Below are 21,841 nucleotides of genomic sequence, written 5' to 3'. Positions count from 1 at the left end.
TTAAGTTTTTCCTTAATTTAAAAACCAATAATATAGACAGATCTTTGGCAAGTCTGAGAAAGGAAATAGAGAGAAAGCACAATGAGAAAACATAGAAAATGGGAAAGGAGCAGTCACAGCAAAAAATAGCATCAATATTAGTAGCTAACTGACTGGAATTTTTAGAGAAGCAGATGTGTTCTGGTTAATTTAATTTTGTTGTTGTTGTTAATTGACAAATGAAACAGAAACTCAAAACTCTTGAGAAAATCTTTAGGAAATGTAATTCTTTACTTTGTGTTATTTTAATAAACAATGTAAAAAGAACACGATATAGTCTTTCTTTGGTGATCCCAAATTTAAATTTCCATCTTACCACATTGTAGTCAATAATGAATTGTTTTAACAATATTCTATCTTTAATCTATGTTTTTATAAATTGGCCTTTTATTACCTTAATTATTTATTTTTCAAAATTTAAAACTCAGATCTTTAGTAGCAGTTGAGCACTCTTGATCTAGATTTAAACAGTAATAATTTGTTAAAGTATGCACATAAGTGTAACAACAAATAAACTACAAGTGACAAATGTATTGATTATTGTTCCAAACATGTATAACCAATGAACATGGCCTAGGTTTCTTTACTGGTATTCACTTCAGTAACTTGAATTCACAGTAAAAGCAGAAAGTTACAAGTAGACACAGCTTATACATGCGAATTTCTTTTCACAAAGGTCACATGTGCAGGAACATGGATTAGGAGCTTGTGTCTCAAGTCACGGCCAAACTTTTTGAAATGCAGAATGTAAAGTTATATTTTGAAATATGAAGCAATGATCTACATACTTCAAAACTCAAATGTTGCTTATACCAGAGATGTATGACAGCTACAGAATTCAAATGACAAGCAATAAGACCTAAAAAAATTAATACTTAAGACGTTAGTTATTGAGGTATTAGTATTTTTTAAACCAGTTATTACAAACTTTCTTTATTAAAGTCATTAATCCTTGTTGCCATTTTCTCCCTATCTTATTGTTTGCTTTGCTTTTTAATTTTCTGATTTTTTTTTAACATGCAAGAGGGTTTTAAAAAAATACTTTTACATGTTCAAAGGTATCATCATATTCCTTAATGATTTCTTCACTTACTTTTATGCTTAAATAGTTCTGACTATTAATTAGTCAGTCATATTTTATTCTTGATAGTCATAATTTCTTTCATGGTTCAGTTTAAATTTTTGATACATCTCAAATTTATTTTGTTGTATTTATTTTGATGATTATTCTAAACAGTAAGAATCCAGATTTTAAAATTAGCAACAAGTTAGGGATTTGGGCTAGTATAAAAGAAGTCACTGTAAGCATGTTTATCTGTATTTTATGTCCATCAAATGAAATTGTTGGGTTACAGGATACACTTTTTTAGGTAATGTTTAGCGAGTACGACAAAACATGTTTCCAAATTAATTCTACAAATTTTCATACTCAACAGCAATGTAAGAGAGTTTCACATCCTCATCCCGCTTGGTATTATCAGTCTTTTTAGTTGTTCTGGTATATGTGGATTGGTTTCTTGTAGTGGTTTAAATTTCCATTTCCTTGTTGACACATAATATTGAGCTTTTCTCCACACATTTAATGATAGTCATTTTGTTATCCTCTTTTAACAAAATTTTTGCCCATTTTTAAGCTAGTTTTCTCTTTTTCTTATTGTATATATCTCCACAATACGAGTCCTGTGCCAGAATATGCGTATTGCTCTTGCTTTTATTTTCACTATCTTATTTGTGACTTTTGACGAGCAGAATTCCTAACTTTAAAACACTCCAGTTTCTCAATCTTTTAGTTTTAGTCCTCTGCTTAAGAAATCTTTGCCTACTAGCCTGGGAGTAAATATAATTTTTTTGTGTCTTCTAAAACATTAATTGTTTTAGCTTTTCTATTTAGTTCTATGATCCATTTTGAATTATTTTTTGTATATGATGTGAAGTAGTGGTCAAAGTTCTTTTTTTTTTTCTATTTGACTATCCAATGGACCCAATACCATTTGTTGGAAAGACTATTTCTTCTCCACTGAATTGCAGTAAACACTTTTGTCATAAGGCAGTCAATGATATTTGTATGTATGTGTTTCTACACTGTCTCTAATGAGCTTTGAAAGAAGGGTAGGGAAAGAAATCTAGGCACATAGAGCAATGTGTGCAAAACTTGGTTTGGCCAAACCATGTAAATTTTAGAGTAAGAGCAAAGAGAATTAATCCACTCGTTGAAAAATAATTTGTTTCATCTGTACTACATCTGAGGTGCCATATATGTAAGACAAGACAGAATTGTCTTTGTTCTCACTTATCTTACAATGTAACAGGGGCTACAGGCAAGTAAACAGATTTGTAATACAAAGGGGTAAAGTGCCAGAGCAAAGCTAACACAAATGCTCGAATAGCACCTAGTTTTTGGGCCTCATCCCAAATCTGGGACTCATAAAAGCTTCCTGGATAAGAAATGTATATACTGAAACTTAAAGAATAGATAAATTTAAGGATTTATCCAAAGGACAATGGAAACACATTGATGCTTGTTTTGGATCACTTTTTATGAAAGGATAAATGGGGTTCGAGGAGGTATGTTTAAGGGTCTTGCATGATAAGCTAAGGAAATGGGATTTTATCCTGAAAGGTTTAGGAAGCCATTGAAGATTCTTAACCATAATTTCACTATAAATGAGGATGAAAAGAAAAATCTTAGCAGGTAGTTCAGTAACCTGGAGGAGAAGTGATGAGGGCTTGCATAACATCAGGCACAATGTGGTGAAGAATATGTTACGGAGGAAGAATGACAGAAACTTGATGATTGATTGACAATAGGCATTTAAGAAGAGCGGGGAGTCTAGGAAGTGGTCTTGATTTCTGGCTTGGATTACAAGGTTAAAGGAGATGACATTCATCAAAAAAGAATGTATTTTCAGAGAAGAAGATTAGGGTGAAACAATGAGTTCAGCTTTTGATTTCTTGAGTCTTATGTACATGTGGGATATTTAAATGAAACTATTGAGAAGGCAGTAGAAGATATGCCTATAGCTCTGATGTGGATCTCCCTGGTTGCAGTTTCATAGCTGGCTCACCACACTGCAATTACTCATTGAAGTTGAAAAGTTTACACTATGGTTTTATGAATCAGTATTTTGTAATCTCTGGGACCCTGCGATAGAATAATGTACTGTTATTAATTTTGGGACTAATAAATTAAGGTTCTTAGCCTATAAATATGAAAAGTTAGAACTAGAATAATGCTAATACCTTTTTATGGGGCTTCTCATTGGCCAGAGCCTGGGCTGAGAACATGTTTTTTGTCGTTTGTCTGACTCTGTGGTAAAATCGACAAACAGCAAAAATATGAGATTAAATGATACCCTTTGGGAGATTAGATTAATTATGAGATTAAATGATATCATTCAGTAAATGGCAACTGAAAATAGAGTGATAGCATATCCCTTCTCGTGTTCCTAAACTAAGATATCCTCCAAGTTTTGTACCAGGGATAGATATGTTCATTAATTTCACCTACCCCTTAGTGTATGACAGGAGTTGCTAAGAAATAAAATAGAAAAATGGAAGAGGAAATTGGGGGTGTAGTCTAGAAGCTCTGTGGTAATGAGGGAAGGGGAAGGTTTCATGGTCGCTAATCAAATGTGTAATGAGCATTTATTATATAAACACTACTCTTCCCACCAGCATGCACACATGTACGCACACACACACATACACACTCACATAATTCAAACCTCATATTTAAATCAATAAAAGTTATGTGTTCCATAAGTGATCTCATACAACTTTGGAGAACAATTATGGTCATTCAAAGTCAATCACAATGTCAGTTGACTTTGAAAAAGAAAACTAAAATGAAACCAATGTGATATAGAATCTAACTTGAGCCTAAGAAATAAATTAAAACAATGAACTCATTAACCTTTGGATACTTGATAGGCTGAGAGAAATTTGTCATAATAATTACCAGAAGAACTGATTTATTTGTAGATAAAATTTTGCTCATATTAGAGGTATTAAGTATTGCACTACTAAACATAATAGTTGAATAACCTTTTTTTGCAGTTTCCATAGTTTACTGGAATATTAAAAACACATTTGTACAAAAATATGTGTACAAAATGCATATACATTTATTATCAAGAAAACTGTAGAAATAGTGAAGAAAATGTAGGATCAAGAGAGGAAAAGGCAAGATGAAAGTAAGAGAGGCACAAAAACTAAAATAATCATGTTTTGGCCTGACTAAAAATTATAAGTTAGACCTTTATAGAACCGGAATATATTCTATTTGACATGAAAAAAAGTATTTGATCTTAAGTTTCCATTTAGATGATTAAGTACATGGTTGTGAATGCTAAATAAGTAGTGATTTATTGCAAAGTAAATATATTTTGAAAGATGGATTAATGTCTGTAACAGCATAAAAGGGCAACTAAAGAATTAGATTCCTCTTTTCAATTCGTTGATGAAGATTTAGCTTCAGTAAGGCCTGATGCTTAAGATTTCTATTTTATTCTGATACCTAATACAATGATTATGACCAATTAAACTCTCTACTTTTCAAGCACCTGCCCAGTTTGACCTCTAAAATCTCCTTTTCCCTTCAATCATCTGAATCTTTGTCTGTAAATCTTAGGCTCACATGTAATAATCAAATCTTGCCCCCTGCAATGACTTCATATTTTTATATTATAGACTATTTGGATCCCCTGGCAGTATAAGAAAGTGTTAACCAAACAAAGGTACTAGCTGTATTATACATGTGAAATTCAAATATACACCTGACATATAAACAGCATCATTTGCACAGAGATGCTAATGGATCTGATGAAGGTGGGGCAGAGAGTACTGGTAATGGGATGACAAGTCATTATTATTGTAATTTTTATGCCATCTTTTCATTAGTGAAAATAATGCCTCATGCTTCCTAATTCATAAACACATGTTCATGTATTATCTCAATTTATCTTTCCATTTCTGTGATTTAGGCAGATGTTTTTCAGGTAACTGAAACTTGGAGAGGTTGAATAACTTGATCAGCCTTACAAAGACCTAGGGATAAGAACCAGCACTGTTACAACCTGCTGACCTGAACTGATTAGCCAATCATAAACTATCCTTGTGCATATTTTCCATTTAAGCAAAAATTGGATATTTATTTTAAAGACTGCAAAAAGAAACATGAAAAAACTTAGGGTGAAGAAACTAAAAAAGAAAATACAGCAGAATCACTGTCCACACAGATTACATCTCCTAGTCTCCTTTCTCTAGTAGGTGGGACCATGCAACTGAGTTCTGGCCAATGAAATATGACAAATTTGGAAACAATATATAGTGCTTCTTCATTTGGTCCTGAGAATACCTCCTAGTGATTTTCCACACTTACTTTCTTTTACTTCTCCTCCTTGTTTACCTCCACTTGAGATCTATAGGACCCTAGTAATAGTTGAACCTCTGGATAAGAGAAGCCTGGTTCCCCAAATGACTGCATTGAGCAAAGGCCTCACTTTGTGCCTTCAGTTGTGAAGTTAGCAAGAAATAAATATTTGCTATGTTAAACCACTAAGGTTTGGCAGTTGTATCTTAGAGCAGTTAATCTTCTCTATGCATGTGAACAGTCATCAAATATTTTGTTTTGACTTGAGCTTAGCTCAAGTTCTCACATCTCTTGTTTGCTTTTACCTTGTGGCTGCTGTATCATTATTTAAAAAAAAAAAATAACAGAAAAACAAAAACCATCTATTGAGACTCAGAGTGTTCCAGCACATAGACAGCAATCCTGTCTTAAGTCTAGCATTTGTAGATTAAATAAAAGTAAATGAGTTCATTTTAATTTAAAAATAAAACTGTGCCATTCATATCACAGGTTTTATTGTAATTATAACTTTCACACAATATCCTATTTAATTTTTACAGCAGCATTGTGCAGTGAATATTGTTATTCTAATTTTATGGATGAGAACTCTAAGGGGCAGAGACATCAAATACCTTGCCCAAGGCATCACTATAGAGAGGTTAGATGTAGCATCTAAATTCAATTCTGTAAGGCCCCAAAACTCATCCAGATGGATTACAGCAGGTCCACCTTTCTCCTAAAACTTTTTTGAGGACATCCCTCCGCCCCTCACCAAGGAAGAAGAAAAAGACCCTCAGTTTCACATCACAACTTCATTCCACTTCTGAGGTCATATTGTGACCCTCTTCAAGAGCATAACGGAAGGCCGCTATATGCAAAGAAGCCTGCAATAGTTCTCATTGATACTGGGGCATCTAATTCTACAGGAATATTTGAAAAAGCAAAGTATCCTTAACCTATGCAAATACTTAACAGTAGAAAAACTATTTCTCTCTGATTTTTGCATCAATTCTGGTGATGTTCCATTATCCATAGAGAAGGAGAACATTTCATTGGGAGCAGTCAGTTGTGACTTCTTCCTCTTTCTGCACACATCACACCTCATCACTGAACAACATATGGTTAATTCAGTGTCTGTCAGGTTACTGAAAGGCTTTTTCCTTGTCCCTCACGCATGCATTTGGCTGGCTGACAGAATACTTTATTGAATTTGCAGAGTATAGCTATATTTTAATATTCCATAATAAACACATCATGCATAAAATCTTGGTGTCCATCAAAATTCAGAGTATATACATTACTAAAATTAATACTGGGCCAACTGTGTAGCTTTTCCTTCTTTAAGTCTAATTGAGCCTCAGAATTATATTTCCTATAGAAAAATATCCACTTGAAGTAGTATTGCAAATGACACAATTGTTAATTCAGTAGACTTCAAATAAATGTTCACCAAAGAGAGGCCAAGTTTCCAAAATTCATATCTTTTCACTACTTACTGCTAATTTTAAACATTTCTGTTTTTCTTCCATTTATTTCATTTTCTCAAGTTCTTACAAAAACAGAAAACCTTATTTGCTTATTTCTGGATATTTTGAAAATGGGCTTCCCTATTTGTTCTTAATATACAATAAAAGTTATTATTTCATAAGGAAAAATAATATCCCTGAGATGTTACAATATGTTGTAGAGATTAAAATAGTAAAACACACTAGAATCAAAACAGCATACTAAATAAATGCTGCCCCTCTTTCTACTTCAGTTTCCTAGAGTTAATAGTAAAAATATTTTTAAATATCCATGATTGCATCAGAAAATAAGAAGCATAACCGTTTTTGGGCTACAAACAATGAGACATTTTTAAAGAGCCAAAGTTGACTGAATTCAATGGAAGTAGGAAGTCTCACCCGAAACAGAATGACCCAGAAATCTTGCCAAAAATAAGAAGTGGAACAGATAAGCCAGAAAATTGTGAAGAAAAAATATATAGTTATTAATATTAGACAAGATAGAAGTTAAGGTAAGCAGCATTAAAAGGGGAAAATAGAGATATTTTATATTGATTAAAATGATATGATATATCAATTTTGCAGTTGATAGCAATAATGTACCAATTATCATAATTAAAAACATAAAGTGAAAATGATAAATATACAAAAAATTGATAAATCCACACTCACAATGTGGATTTTAATACCTACCTTTAGAAACTATTGATTTATTGAATGAAGATATAAAAATAAGTAAAGATATAAAGTATTTTTATAATACAATTGACAACCCAAATTTATGGACCTTAAACCATAGAAGAAATTGAAGCAATGCCAGATCCAGTTAGTTTTTACTAATATAGATATCCTACCAAGTCTATTAGAAATAATTTCCCACCTTGTAGAAAGAATCCTAGGGCAAAGAAAATGAGGCAAAGTGACCTAACTAATTTAGGAAGCTAGTGTACTCGACAGTTACCCAGACTGAACAATGACAGCAAACACACACGTGTCACAAGGGCACACATACAATACTAGACCAATTATGCTTATAAAATAGATGCAAAACCATCAAATATTAGCAAGTCACATTGACCAGGATATTAAAAAAAGGAATTAACAAGTAGTATTTCTCCCAGAATAAAGTATATTCCTATATTAGATTACCTATTAGTGTAATAATAGTGAAACACTATTTGCCCATTCTAATGAGCAATGATAAACATTTAACAGAAATGAATATCCGCTCATAGTAAAAAAACAAAACAAAACAAAAGTTTAGTAAAACAGGTCTAGAAGAAAACATCCTCAATTTAGTGAAGTACCAGAAATTTAAGTGAACATAGTATCTAATGGTAAAATATGAGAAATATTTCAAATTAGAATCAATATCTAGATGACTCCCTCTATTGTTGCTATTCTTTAACCTAATATTGGAGGTTCTAGCTAATGCAATAAATGAAAATAAAGTGATATATACATTGAAAAAGAAGAGACAAATCTATTATTTTTCATGTTTCCAAATTCCAAGACAATCGCAGACAAACTTTGAAACAAGTAAGAAATTAAAGCATTTTGAATGTCTGGATATAAGACCAATATGTAAATCTCAAGGTTTTTCCCATAAACTAGTAATAACCAATAAGAAAATAGACTGCGTGTGTTAGATGCCATTCATAAAGGAACAGAACTATGTTACTTCAAAAAAAAAAAAAAACTGAAAAGAAACAAATATAACCTAAATGGGGAAAATTATGAAATTTGTTTGAGTTAATGAGATATAAAAAGACTAGTGATATGTAAGTTTAAGGAAAAGAACACTCACTATTGCAAAAACATATAAAAATTGATAATGTGTTAGGACAATACCGACCAAAATGACAATAAGATTTCCATGAATCTTGGCAAATTGGTTCAATTGATTCTAACACAAATATCTGATCATAAGGTTGAAACTAAATGTCTAGATAGACCTCTGGAATTCTTCATTCTTAATTCTTCATGCTGAAAACAACTAAAAATGCTAGAGATTAGAGATAGACGGATAGAGAGACAGAGAAAACACTATACCAAAGAGCTGAAAAAAATGGAAGGATTTTTTAGCACAAATATGAAGTGTGGCAAACTACATTTTCCAAAATTGGCCACAGTAGTATCTTCAGTCCCACAGGTCTTCTGCAATGTGACTCTACTGCGCTGTGAAAATTCCAAGCCACATTAGAAGGTCTTCCTGTCAACAATTTTAGCGAAGCCCAACCCCGCCCTCAAGACATCCAATAGAGTACCAGAATTTGAGTAAAGAAGTCAGAAGGTAATTCCAATCTCCAGCCATTTGAGTCATTCCCTAGCAATTCAGTCTTTCCAGATGAGATCCAAAACATAATGGAAGAGATAAACCTTTCCTTGAGTCCTATCCAAATTCCTGACCCACAGGATTTTTGATCATAATAAAAGTATTGTTTTATATCACTAGCTTTTTGATGGTGTATTGTGCCATTATAGTTAATTGGAACAGCTTTATTTCAGCAAGTAGCAGAAATTCTGAAACTGCTTTTGCCCTGAGGGTATATGTCAAAGCTGGAAAATTACGTGTTTTTCATCTACTCTAGGGGCTAGGGCCCACCCAAGATGGGAAATATAATAGGAAACTCTCAAACATTGAATTGGGAACCTCAATGAAAGGAGGCAGCAAAAATAAATGTACTCATGCCTCTAATAGTAAAACACACTAGAATCAAAACAGCATACTAAATAAATGCTGGGACTATGGTTGTCTTGATTTTGAGCCAGAGGAAGGGGGAAAAATGCCTGGAAAGTAGATGTGGTTACATTTTGTATATGCTTGCAGCTAAAATTTGAGGTCCTTAAATTTCTCTTAAGTTTAAAGTGGTTCTATATTCTGACTGCCCTCATGTCTTCTAGAGGAAAATACCAATTCTGTTTGTAAGAATGCAACTTTCCCCTAGATCACCGACATCCTGAAAATAATTTTCAAATGAAAACTTAGCTGCTTAAAACTTCTGCTCCTAGACAAGATAAAGTAACAGGGATCAGATCTAATCTTCACCTGAATTGGACAATATAAAAAATTGGTTGATATATCAAACAATATTTGAGCATTGGGCAATATGGGAGAGTGATCCCTTAGGGAGGGAAAAAAATATTCAAATGAGGGAAACAAATGCCAATACCTTGCATTGGCAAAGGTGGATGACATACAGGTCCTGGCCCTGCAGCAGGAGATAAGCCCAAAGCTCAGGGTGTCCAGCAGCTGGTGCGTGTAGAAGTGTTGCTTCACACTTGGCATGTCATTAGGGTCAGGGAAGTGCTTTTGTTTCAGGTTCGCCCACCCTAAAACCTTCCCTGCTCCTGTGTGGCCTACAACTGGATATGAAAAAGCTCGCAGCAATGTGGTTGCCAATAATGAAGGCATTGGAATGCCTGCCTGTATTGAAGCTTGATATTCAGATCCATCAGAGGCACCATGTGAAGACTAATGAATAGGTCAGGCTGGTGCGGATATCTAGAGGGGGTAGGTTGGTAGCCAGCAGCTCAGGTTCCAAATTTGGTAGGATATGGAGGAAGCAATTCCCCAAAGTCATTCATGACACAAGATGAAGATACCCAGATGGTGGGGCCTGGGGCAAGGGAACACAGCCCTACACATGACTGGCAAGAGGTGGCCATTTAAACTCCTCCTTGAGTAAAGAATAGAGTAACCAGGATGCACTGTGAGGTTCAGAACTAGTACCATATTCTAGAACTATTCCTCTTCCTCTTTCTTCTCTCTTGTACCAACAGTGTTATGTTTATTGACTTGTGACTCTGTGTAAGTGAGGTTGTTGGAGCGGATCTCGTAGATCTTATAGGACTAAAGCAGCATTAGGACCAGCTACAGAATGTGTGGTACTTGGGGCAAAATAAGAATGCAAGGCCCATTGCTTAAAAAACAAAAGCAAACAAACAAAAAGAAAATAGGGAAAAATGCCATTAAAAGTAAAAATATGAAACTTTTTTCACTTTTCCACAGTCTTTCTCTCAACTTGTCATGGTGTTTTGTTTTTTATTTACTATTTAGTACTGTTCTATTTCAAGAAAATAAATTTTAAATTATTAGCATTAATGTTACCATTCATCCTTATATTATGCAATGAGTTTTAAATTAAAATATAAGAGCATTTAACTCATATGCAGAATCAATGAAATTACATGTTTTGCATTTCATAATTCATACATGCATATGTGTTTTGTTCTTACCAGAGCCATAGAAACACTGCAAAAAAGACATCAATTGTTTTTATTTCACTTCTCAATATGTGCACATTCTACTAATATGTATGGAAGACAGTGGCTTCCACAGCATACTTATCTCATATTTGTTTTGAGTCTCTCTGACATATCATGGGATCTGTCAGAATTCTGTTCTCATGGGGCATTGTGAATACACAAACAAAACACCAAGGGATGGTGGTGGACATGCATATTGCATGTATTTCCTCTGCTTGTGCACATGCTCCTTTGTCCCATTGGACTTCACTTATAACACACAAGTTCAAAGATAAAAGTATTAAGAATTTCAAGGTGGTAATAACAGAATATTAATCAAGCATGAGATCCTTCTGAGCATGGGGCCTGGGTACCTGCCCAGGTCTCATACCCATGAAGCTGGTCCTGAGCTTCAATAAAGATCAGGCAGAAGTTGTGGCTTTTGTTACAACGTTGACACTTGCTGGTTTCTGACTTGGTGAGATTGGCCTTATCTACTCTCTCAGTGCACTCTCCTGTCTCTTTTGTCCTGGTCTAGAAGACAGTATTGTCATCCTCCTGACTGGTGACATGTCATGTGGCACAATGCCAAGAGATGTAGAAGAGTTTCTGTTTCCTAATGACCCAGTGAAGTCCTGTTTATTGGCCATCAGCCACTGCTTCAACTGCACTTGGTAGGTTGGTAGGGAAGCCCCCAGGGTAAATCTTAACATTGGAAAATTAATTTAATTCATCACAATAATATAATAAAGTTGTAAAATAGTGTGATCATTTCAGGGTATGCATAAAAATATATGATAAAGCCAACATCTATCTATGAAAACTAGAAATAAAAGGGAAATTCCTTAACCTAATAAAGAATATCATAAAAATTACAGGAAACAAATAGTGATAAAATGTTTAAAAATTTCCCTTTGAGGCTAGAGAAAAAACAAGAATCATGGGACATCACCACTTCTATTTAACTGTGTACTGGAGGTTGTAGCTTGAAAAATAAATTTAAAATATTGAAAAGGGAAACAAAATTGTTGTTATTTGTAGATGACGTGATTGTGCAGAAAATTTTTAAAAACCAGATAAAGTCTAGTAGGACCAGAAGATACATAAAAAATTCAAATACCTGTCATGCGGGAGACCCGGGTTGCATTTCCCAAAAAACAAACAAGCAAAACAAACAAGAAACAAAGAAAAAGTCAACAAATGGTGCTGCAATAATGGGATACTTACATGGAAAAATAATGAAATGTGACCCCGTCATACAGTATAGAAAAAAAAATAATTCAAATACCACTGTTGACTTCTGCTTCATGCTATTTCAGAGCAATTGGCATTAGGCCAGCCCTCCCACCTTAAAAACAGGACAAGATGAACGAGGCATTTTTCAAGCATTGGGCAAGAGTCAGCACATGACTATGATCCCCAAGGGGAACTACTTGATATAAGTTCCACATTTACTACAACTTTCTGCCTAGGTTCAATTTCCTCACCACAGATAGGAAGCTAGAGTACAAGAAAAGCATTTAAGGCCTACTGATCAGTGAAGGCAGAATTCAAAATTTGGGTATGTAGAAATAACTGTAATCTGCAAAGCAAGATATAGGAGAGAAGAAAGATGTATATAAATGAGTGGCAAAGATAGCTTGTGTCTTTCCACAAGTCTTTGGCTAAGCACTAGGCTTTGAACTTGCAGATAAAAAGTATGGAATGCTTACCAAAGAGTTATTGTTATGGTGCTGAGAGAAGAATGCTAATAGTAAAGGCTGCCCATGGCTGGGAAATGAAATTTCAGCCCAGCTAGAGTGAAGAAATGTTAGAAACATTTCAGGATAGAAAACTGGGATGACAGAAATTCCACACTTGGGTGAAAAGACCACGCCTAGTGTGAGACATACTCTGAACCTATACTAATAAAACTTAAAACAAGCCTTGTGAAAAACAGGAGAGGAAACAGTGTTTGGTGTTGCAGTATAGCTGACATAGAGGGTCTTATGAAACACCTTGAAATTTTCACCAATCTGCCTTACCAGAGTATAAAAGCAAGCCTACATGAAGTTAAGGTGATTGTTCCTAATTGAATTGACAGAACAAAAATCAACACATTTCAGTGTAATGAAACATTATCCAGAGTCCCTATGTTGTATCATTCACAGTGTTCAGTATATAATAAATAGTTGACATACATACAAAGAAAATAGGACATATAGTCAAGAAAAGCAGCAGTTAATAGAAGCTGACCTTGAGAAGACCTGGATTTTCAATTACCAAGTAAAGTCTTTAAACAATTATTATAAATATGTGTAATGACTTAAGGAAAAATATGGCCTTGATGAATGAAGAGATAGAATTTCAGTAGAGATTAATTAAATGTAAATGGAATAAACATTTAAATAGCAAGACAAAGATTATCAGACTGGATAAATAAATCCAACTATATGTGGTTTATAAGAGACAGACTTAAAGACACAGAAAGGTGAAAATTATAGGTATTCATACAATCTCCTGGATAGAGCAGAAACAATAAGCATAAGAAATCTAGTTTAACTTTATTAGTAGCAGGCAAAGTAGACTTCAAGACAAAGAGTGTTACCAGAAATAAAAAAAAAATTAATAATAATAAAGCAACATTTCATAATGACAGAAGGGTTGTGTACTTACAGAATAACAGAGCTTCAAAATACATGAAGCATGAATTTATAGAACTAAAGGGAAAAATAAAGGCATAAGCATACTTGGAGATTTTAACACTTCTCTTTGAGTGAAAGAATATGTTAAAAAAGTAATGATACAGATTGTAATTGACGTTTATAGAACCCTCTATCCAATAACTACAGAATACACATTCTTTTCCCATACACTGGGAACATTCATCAAGATAAACCATATGATGGGCTATAAAATAATTCTGAATAATTTTGGAAAGTTTGAAATATTATAGAGTATGTTCTCTAGCAACAATGGCATTAAATTAAAAATCAGTAACAATAAGATATTTAGAAAATCCCCAAATACTTGGAAACTAAACAACTGAATTGTAAATAACCCAATGATTCAAGATCTCACTAGAGAAATTTTAAAATATTTTCAACTGAATGCTAATTAAAATGCAACATATCAAAATACGTGGAATACTGTTAAAGCAATGCTCAGAGGTAATTTTCTACCTTTAAACGCCTTTATTATAAAAGTACACACATTTAAATCAACTGTCTCGGTTTCCAACATAAAGACACAGAAAAATAACAATAAAGTAAGTAGAAAAAAACCCAAGAAATAATAAAGAAAAGAGCAGAAATCAATGAAATAGAAAACAACAGATAAAGCTAACAAAGCCAAAATTTGATTTTCTGAGAAGATTGAAGCATTTGATAACAGAATCTCATAAACACTTAAGTTGGGAGACAAAAAGGTGAACACCTTGGGAAAACAATTTTGGTATTATTTTTCATTTGGAATGTTGCACATGCTCTACAAATCAGTGATTCTACTCCTACTTATAAACCAGAGAAACTCATGAAAATCTACATCAGAAACTGGTGTAAGAATGTTTATATGTTTATTCTGTTTGCAATAGCAGCAATCTAGAAAGAGCCCCAAAGCCCTACAAGGAAAATAGACATATAAATAGTGATATATCCATGAACTAGAATATTTTAAGGAATTAAAATAAATCAATTATAGTTATGTGCAACAACCGATTCCATCAAAAACATCTCTTGAGTGGCCAATCAGGTGTTATGTACTATCCTAAACAGTTGGGATATATTAGTTAACACACCTGACCAAGGATCTCTATCTTCAAGCAATCTCCATTATTTAATGTATAAAATAAATAAGTTAATTATGTAAAATATACTAAAAAGTGATGAATGATTATGAACAGAAAAACATGTGGAGCATAGTAAGGGGGCTCTGGAATGCTGGAGTTATGGAGAAAATTGAAATAGAAAATAAGGTTGCGGAAGGAGTCTGAAGAGGGACCAGAGGCAGGTTGCTCTTAACAATATAATATTAAATGGCCCTAACATTTATGAATCTTGGCAACAATACCGAGTGGCAAGTACATGCCAAATGATGTGCCTTAATTCTGAATGGTGGCTGAGAAAAAGCTCCCATGAAATCCCACAGTTCCTCCGCATAACATGAGGATGTAGAGGCCTCATTTTTGATGAAAGAAATCCAAGTCCAAAGCAGCTTGGATCACTGAATCATCACCTGGAAACTAGAAGACTATCAATTGTAAAACCCATTATTATGGTAGGTGCCATGAAGAATGGAAAAATGTTGTAAATTATTGGTAAACTGCATTGATTTCAAACTGTTTAAATGTGAGTCAAAAACAAACTCTGTTTTAGAGACACTATAATATCCTATTAAATGCCCAATGAAGTGGAATACAAAAAAAAGTGAACATTTTCAATTGGTTACAAGATATGGCTTTTATCTACATGCCATTTACCAGTTAGGAAAATTGCTGGCAGCTGTACTTTTGATATTATGTCCTCAAAATATTTGTAATAAGTGACTCCACTTTTCTTTCACTTACATGAAATAATTCTCTAGATATGTCTTTATATATTCTTAATAATATTTTGAAATAGATGTTTTCTTCTAGATTTTAGAGACAATCTTGCATTCAAGTATTTCAATCACTGGAGCATATATTTAACAACAACATAAGTGAGTTATTTCCATCGAGTTCATTTATCTATCTATCTATCTTTCTTTCTGTCACCATCTATCTATCTGCTGTGCAACTTAAATCAATGAAAATTGTTTATTAAAGTTGATTAATTTTCTGAGTTTTCAATAAGAATTTTTTCTTTAAGTAAAGCATGGCCATTTTCCAGGTTTTATTAAGTGGTTTAATATAGCACCATAGGTTCAAACACTTTCAATCATACACTTTGGAAATTATAGGAATTTCTTAAATGAAGTCATATGGGGAATCATCCCTTTAAATTATTTAAACAGAATTCACCCTAACTTCCTCCAAGTTATTCTAGGATTGCACAGAAATAGCAATATTGTATTTGATCTATTAAACAACTCTATGTAGTGATCTAAGTTAGATTATTCAAGTTTTAAAATTTAAGGCAGATGACTGCTGAAGAGGAATAAGTAATTTGATATTGCATTTCTTACTTTAAAATAGCGAATTAACTTCATATACTTTGATAAAAAAAATAATTCTGTTAAGATATTTGACCATCATGATTACAAAAGCTAATTTCTGCAAATGGTCCAAATTTATTTCCCAAAATTTCAGGCTATAAGTATATTAATCTAGGTCAAAAGTTTTAGCATGTATAATTATTGGAATCTAGTTTATATTTCAACTTCCTACAAATATAACTAAATAACATGGCTACCTATCATTCTATGATAAAATAAGAATATTCATAATCAACATACATCTAGAAGTTTTAATTTTTTATTAAGCCATTAAGTTTTTATTCAGTGTCACTAAGATATAGTCATTCAGTTGGCATTTGGTCAGTTATGTTTGTTCTCAATAATTTCTTCTTCTATGCATTTTTGTTTCTGGAGAATTTCAAACCATACATGCTTCAGGTATTGGAGTAGAAGCATGAGGTGAAAAATAAGTGGAGCATAGGAGCATAAGAACTTCCTACTGCAAAAGTAGAGCATAAAGTGAATTGGAAACATTGCTTTTTTGATGTTTAATTAATTTGAAAGATGCCTGCAAAATTACTTTAGGGTAAATAGGCTAGTGACCACCTTATAGATCAGAAAACTTCCACTCCCAAGGACAAATTCATCTCATAAGGACATGAGTCAGTCTATCTATCTATCATCTATCTATTTAGAAATTCAATAGTAGACACTCATTATTCATGGTTTTATTCTCAGTTCCTCTGGGTGGATATAGCTTCAAAATTTACTCCTACATAGTATTAGTATTTTCTATTGAACATTTAGTGTCAAAGACAAATTTGCATTTAACAATGTTAAACATCAAGGAAGTCTATTTTTATTTAAGGACTAATGCAGCTGGGAAGATGAGATAACTTTTTCCAGATAAAAGACAGGAGGATTTTTAATGGCTGGGGTGGGCTAGTGGAAAAGTTCTTGGAGAATGTTAAGGGGAACTGATCACTGGGACAGGTGAATAATTTACTGAGTTTGCAGTTAGGGCCATTTGGTGCAGAATGTTTTCTCTTGCTGTGATTAGACCACCTAGAGTCTGTAAAGACTTGGAAAGAGAAAGAGGGAGATAAAGAAATACCTAGTTAGGTTTCTCTCAAGCAACTGGATGGACTAGGCTCTGGGGTTAGGCACTGCCCTGATGAGAAGAATATTAGTCAAGCTAAAGGTAAGTTAAGGCTGTCATGGTCACTAGATACCAAGGTGTAGGGTTCCAGAAATTTGCATGTATGCTTCCAACATCTGGAGCTACACTTATGGGGAATATACAGCTGTGTTTACATCAATGATTACACATTTACATGCATATAATACATTTATTTAAACGTATAATCTCTTATATATTGAGAACATTCAAACAAATATTTTTCTGTACTAATTTGAATATGCTATTGAAAAAGTATTCAAATAAATACATTCACCACTTCCATTTAAATCTTATGGTATTTATTTATATACTTATTAATATACAATCAGAGCTCTTTATTTTTGTCTAAAATCAAATATTTTTTAAAAAGTTAAGAAGCATGGTAGGAATCATAAGTCATAGAAATCAAGAAATTTTTGTTCAGAGGTATTCATAGTTAGCAAGCTTTCAGAAGAACTAGGAAATTCAGCAGGGCAAGAGAACGAAATCATTTACAATTGGAATGTGTTTTATTCCAAAAATTATTCACAATGTAGTGGTCATTTCAGCTGAAAGCACTTGGGCCAGAGGTATTGCTTTTTCTCTTTATTATTATTGTATCTGACAAAATAAACTTTTCTGGGCATTGGTTTAGTATAGAAGGAAAGAGGGTTTTCACTATTTTAAAACCAAAATAAAATATCTGGTTAAAAGTATTAAGATAATCTCATTAACTCTATCTTCATTTCTAGGAGAAAAATTGGAGATCAGGCAGATGATTTAGGAGAACAGGAAATGAAATTACATTTTGGATATAATTTCTGAACTTGATTTCCTGGGAGAATTCAAAGAACCTTCTAGTTAGTCTATGCTTGTAACAGTTTTATTGTATGCTACTTACTTTCTCAGGGGTTCTTTTTTAATATATGGCAGAATGGCTTAGAGGAATAATGTGACATATTTGAGCAAGAGAAAAATTAAATTGGAGATAGCGTAATTTTTGAAGGAATTTTAAATTCAGTTTACTACAGTACAAAAAACGACCGCAGGCAATTACATTTGTTGAAAGATTAAATAAATAAGTGAACTTGAGATTCAGTGTTCATAGGCTGTGGGTAAGAATAACATCTCTCAGTAGCTATTGTGAGGATTGCATGAGTATAACGTATAAAGCACCCAATCGTCAAATGGTTTCCAAATAAGAACTAGCAGCAGATTTTTTTTCATTTTAATGAGAAAACTGTGTACCTGTTACCTGAACACAAGCCCAAGTCTTAGTTGTTGGTTATGCTTTAGTAATTCCTTTTCCTAAGTTGATTAACCTCTTGTTAAAAGTTAAAATTAATATATAAACTTTTTGTTTTTGCTGCTTGAACCTGCGAACTACATTTTTTTTTTTAGACAGTCCATACTCCCATCTCGGGATGTTCCTCTCAGAATGTGAATTAGGGCGTGTTTTGAGGTGGGACTCAAGTGTCTTGTTTTAAAGGTTCACAGTCACTTTGTGGGATGCGTATTTTTCGCATTTTAAAAATGAGGAGACCAAGTTTGAGGGCTGTTGGGCCCCAAAAGTAGAGCCTGGATTCACGCCAAAAAGAAGGCAACACCGCAGGGCCCGCGTATTTGTGTCCAGGTCGGGCGTAGAGGCGGGAGCGACACCCACCAATCGGAGAGCAGGCTGAGGACTGGTCCCGCCCCTGTCCGCCAGGCCCCGCCTCTTTCCCGTACCGCCCTCTGGGAGCAGGGGTGTGCGGCTGGCTCGTCCCGCCCTTACCTCTGAGTGACGGGATCGTGGACAGCAATATTTGCAGCCGAACACGAAGTTTGTCGGCCGTTGCCTCGGCTGAGCTGAGGTGTGTGTGTATGTGTGTGTGTGTGTGTCCGTCCGATGAGGGGGAGGGTTGGAGAGGCCCTGCCCGGGAAGCTCAGGTTCCGAGATTGAACGCGGGCGCACCTCCTTAGTGAGCCCTCAAAGCGTTTAGGAGACGATCGTCCTGCTCCGGGCAGTGGCACTTGGGTGGGTAGGCTGGGCGGAGGGAGGCCAAACTGGAGCCCAGGAAACCCACTAGGTACAGTAGTCATTTAAGGACCCCTTCCCGGCGTGCAGGGCGCTTGCAACAGGGGAGGGGGTGGAGGGCGCGGGTTCGGACGGAGGGTGGGCGTGGCCGCCGCGGTTGTTCGGGACTCGTGGCTCCCGCCCTGCCAGCGTGTCCCGCGCGGGTTGCTGGGCCCGGGAAGCCTTAGCCCCGCCTTCCTCCCTACTCACCCTTCCACACCGCCAGGGATTGGCTTCTTTGTGCTGTCAGTCACCACGTGGACGTTTATCCCACCATCCAGGTTTGTGCGTTCTGTGGGTTCCTTTCAGGTCTTACTTTCGCATATTACTCCCGTCCAGTTCTCCACCCCAGTTAATGAACAGGAATCCGCAGACCAAAACGTTTGCAGAAAAGAGCTTCAGACAGGATGGGTGGCTTTATTGGGGGGGGGGTAGGATAATTTGCTTGGTGCTTGGTGAATCCCTGTACCCACAACATTTTGGTGTTCCCATGGATGATTAAGAAAAGGAGGGTGAGATCCGATTTCTTCTACCAGGAATTTTTTTCTCTCTCGTTGCTGTCCATTTAAGCACAGTGAGCTTTCTCAGGAAGTAGAAGCAATTTATTCCTGGAGGAACCCCAATATTTGATATCCCTTTCAGCCCTCTTCGGTGTAGAGGGATGATAATATGTACATACAGGTCTTTTAAAATTTTATTTTATTTCGTTGGGCCCCAATTCAGTAATTGAGCGAAGAAGTGAAGGAACTGCAAGGGTTGTGAAATTTTTGTCCTTGGGCAATAAACCTCATGAACTGTTTTCTCATCTGTAATATGGGGATATCAGTATGTGCTTTTACTAAAAAAGTGATGAGGAATAATTTGTTGTGCAAGCATTATTAAAATAATGCACAGATGCTTTTATTACACTATTAATCTTTTTGCCTAGGTGATCTGAATTCGTAAGCACATAAACATCATTCAGCTTAAAGTGCTTTCAAATTTCCCTTGAGTTATATATTTTTTCTTTGGTCATTGGGTTATTTAGAAATGGGGATACAAACTCACTCATCTACCCTTAATTGATTCTTTGTTCTGCTTAGGTAGCAACAGAAGGGTGTCTCCCCGTCCCCCAACACTGAGAAAACCAAATGTTTTTCAATTAGATACATAGCCTGAAGGATTGGCAAAAATTACTTTCTAATCCAATGATTATTAAAGTCTTTGGTGTCAGATAGTACTTTGAGAAGAAAAGGAAAGCTATTAACCCTTTCCCCAGAAAAAGGCACCATTTGAAGTGTCTGTAGGCCTTGGATTAAGAACACCTGTTTTTATTCAACTTTTTCTTTGGGTATCAGAAGATCACTCTCTATCCTTACCTCGTTTTGAAGAGAGACTGAGTGACTTACCCCAAGCTATATAGCTGATAGCGTAGGTGGGTCTTTTCCCTCTTTTCTACATTGCCTTTTATGGTGTCTGTATGTAAATTATTATTACCTCAGTTTCAGGTAAAAAAAAATCCCTGTTTTTTTAGCCTTTAACAAATAGAAACTATCAGTGATCAATAAATAGCTACTCTTAAAAACCAGGTAAAGTATATTTTATTTCAAAAGACCTCTGATCATAGTTTTTAAAGCATGGTCTTGTGTTCAAAAATGTGAAAGGGGAAATGATTGTCAAATATTTTGGGAAAATAGATAGTATTTTTGAGTAAACACTAAATACATAAGCTTTCTCTTCTGTCAAAGTCCATTTAGGACAAAGGAAAGTTGTTTTCTCCACATTCCTGATTATGTTTAATACAAGCCACTGGAATATCATCTTATTCCTAGAATTAGTTTCCTCAATTTAAATGAATGAATTTTTGTATCTTTATTTCCTGTTGCTAAAAATCATTATACTTGGTTCCACTGCTGCCCCTTCCCTGATTTCGATATTCAAATAGGCTATAGTTAGCCTTCAATATTTTCTTTGCCTATGTTCCTTTATCTAGCTTAACCAGTGAAAGGATACCAGTAGCATGTATAAAACATGATCGGTGAATAAGGAAAATAATTGAGGAGCAAAAATATACATTGTTTTTCTAATAAACATAAGAATATATAGGAGTACCTGTTTCTCTAGTACTTATAATTTTCCTCGAACTGTTCAGTACTTAGCTATTATTTCTTAACTCTTCATTTCTAGTAATGGACCTGGCATAGAGTTAAATAGACTAGAGAGGGCAGGTAAAATTCCCATCATTAAAAAAAAGCATAACATTCTGAGTTAACTGAAGTGGTAGGGCAAGAAGAAAAACTGGTATGATTATTTTAGAAATTTCAAGTATTTTGGCTTCTAGCTAAAAGAAATGATAATGTGGTCAGTTTAGA

General features: G+C 34.6%; 1 protein-coding gene across 1 annotated transcript in view; it reads left to right on the top strand.

Moving 5' to 3' along the window:
* Positions 1 to 19,163: 19,163 nt before the first annotated feature.
* TRIQK (triple QxxK/R motif containing) overlaps positions 19,164 to 21,841 on the top strand; it is a 111,582-nt gene continuing 108,904 nt past the window's right edge. The window contains exon 1 of the mRNA XM_077167198.1: positions 19,164 to 19,287. The gene's annotated coding sequence lies outside the window, so the exon portion shown is untranslated. The remainder of the gene's footprint in view (positions 19,288 to 21,841) is intronic.

The sequence above is a fragment of the Tamandua tetradactyla genome, chromosome 6, assembly GCF_023851605.1.
Source record: "Tamandua tetradactyla isolate mTamTet1 chromosome 6, mTamTet1.pri, whole genome shotgun sequence".
In the NCBI taxonomy this organism is placed as follows: Eukaryota; Metazoa; Chordata; class Mammalia; order Pilosa; family Myrmecophagidae; genus Tamandua; species Tamandua tetradactyla.
This window is presented reverse-complemented; position numbering and strand designations above follow the sequence as displayed.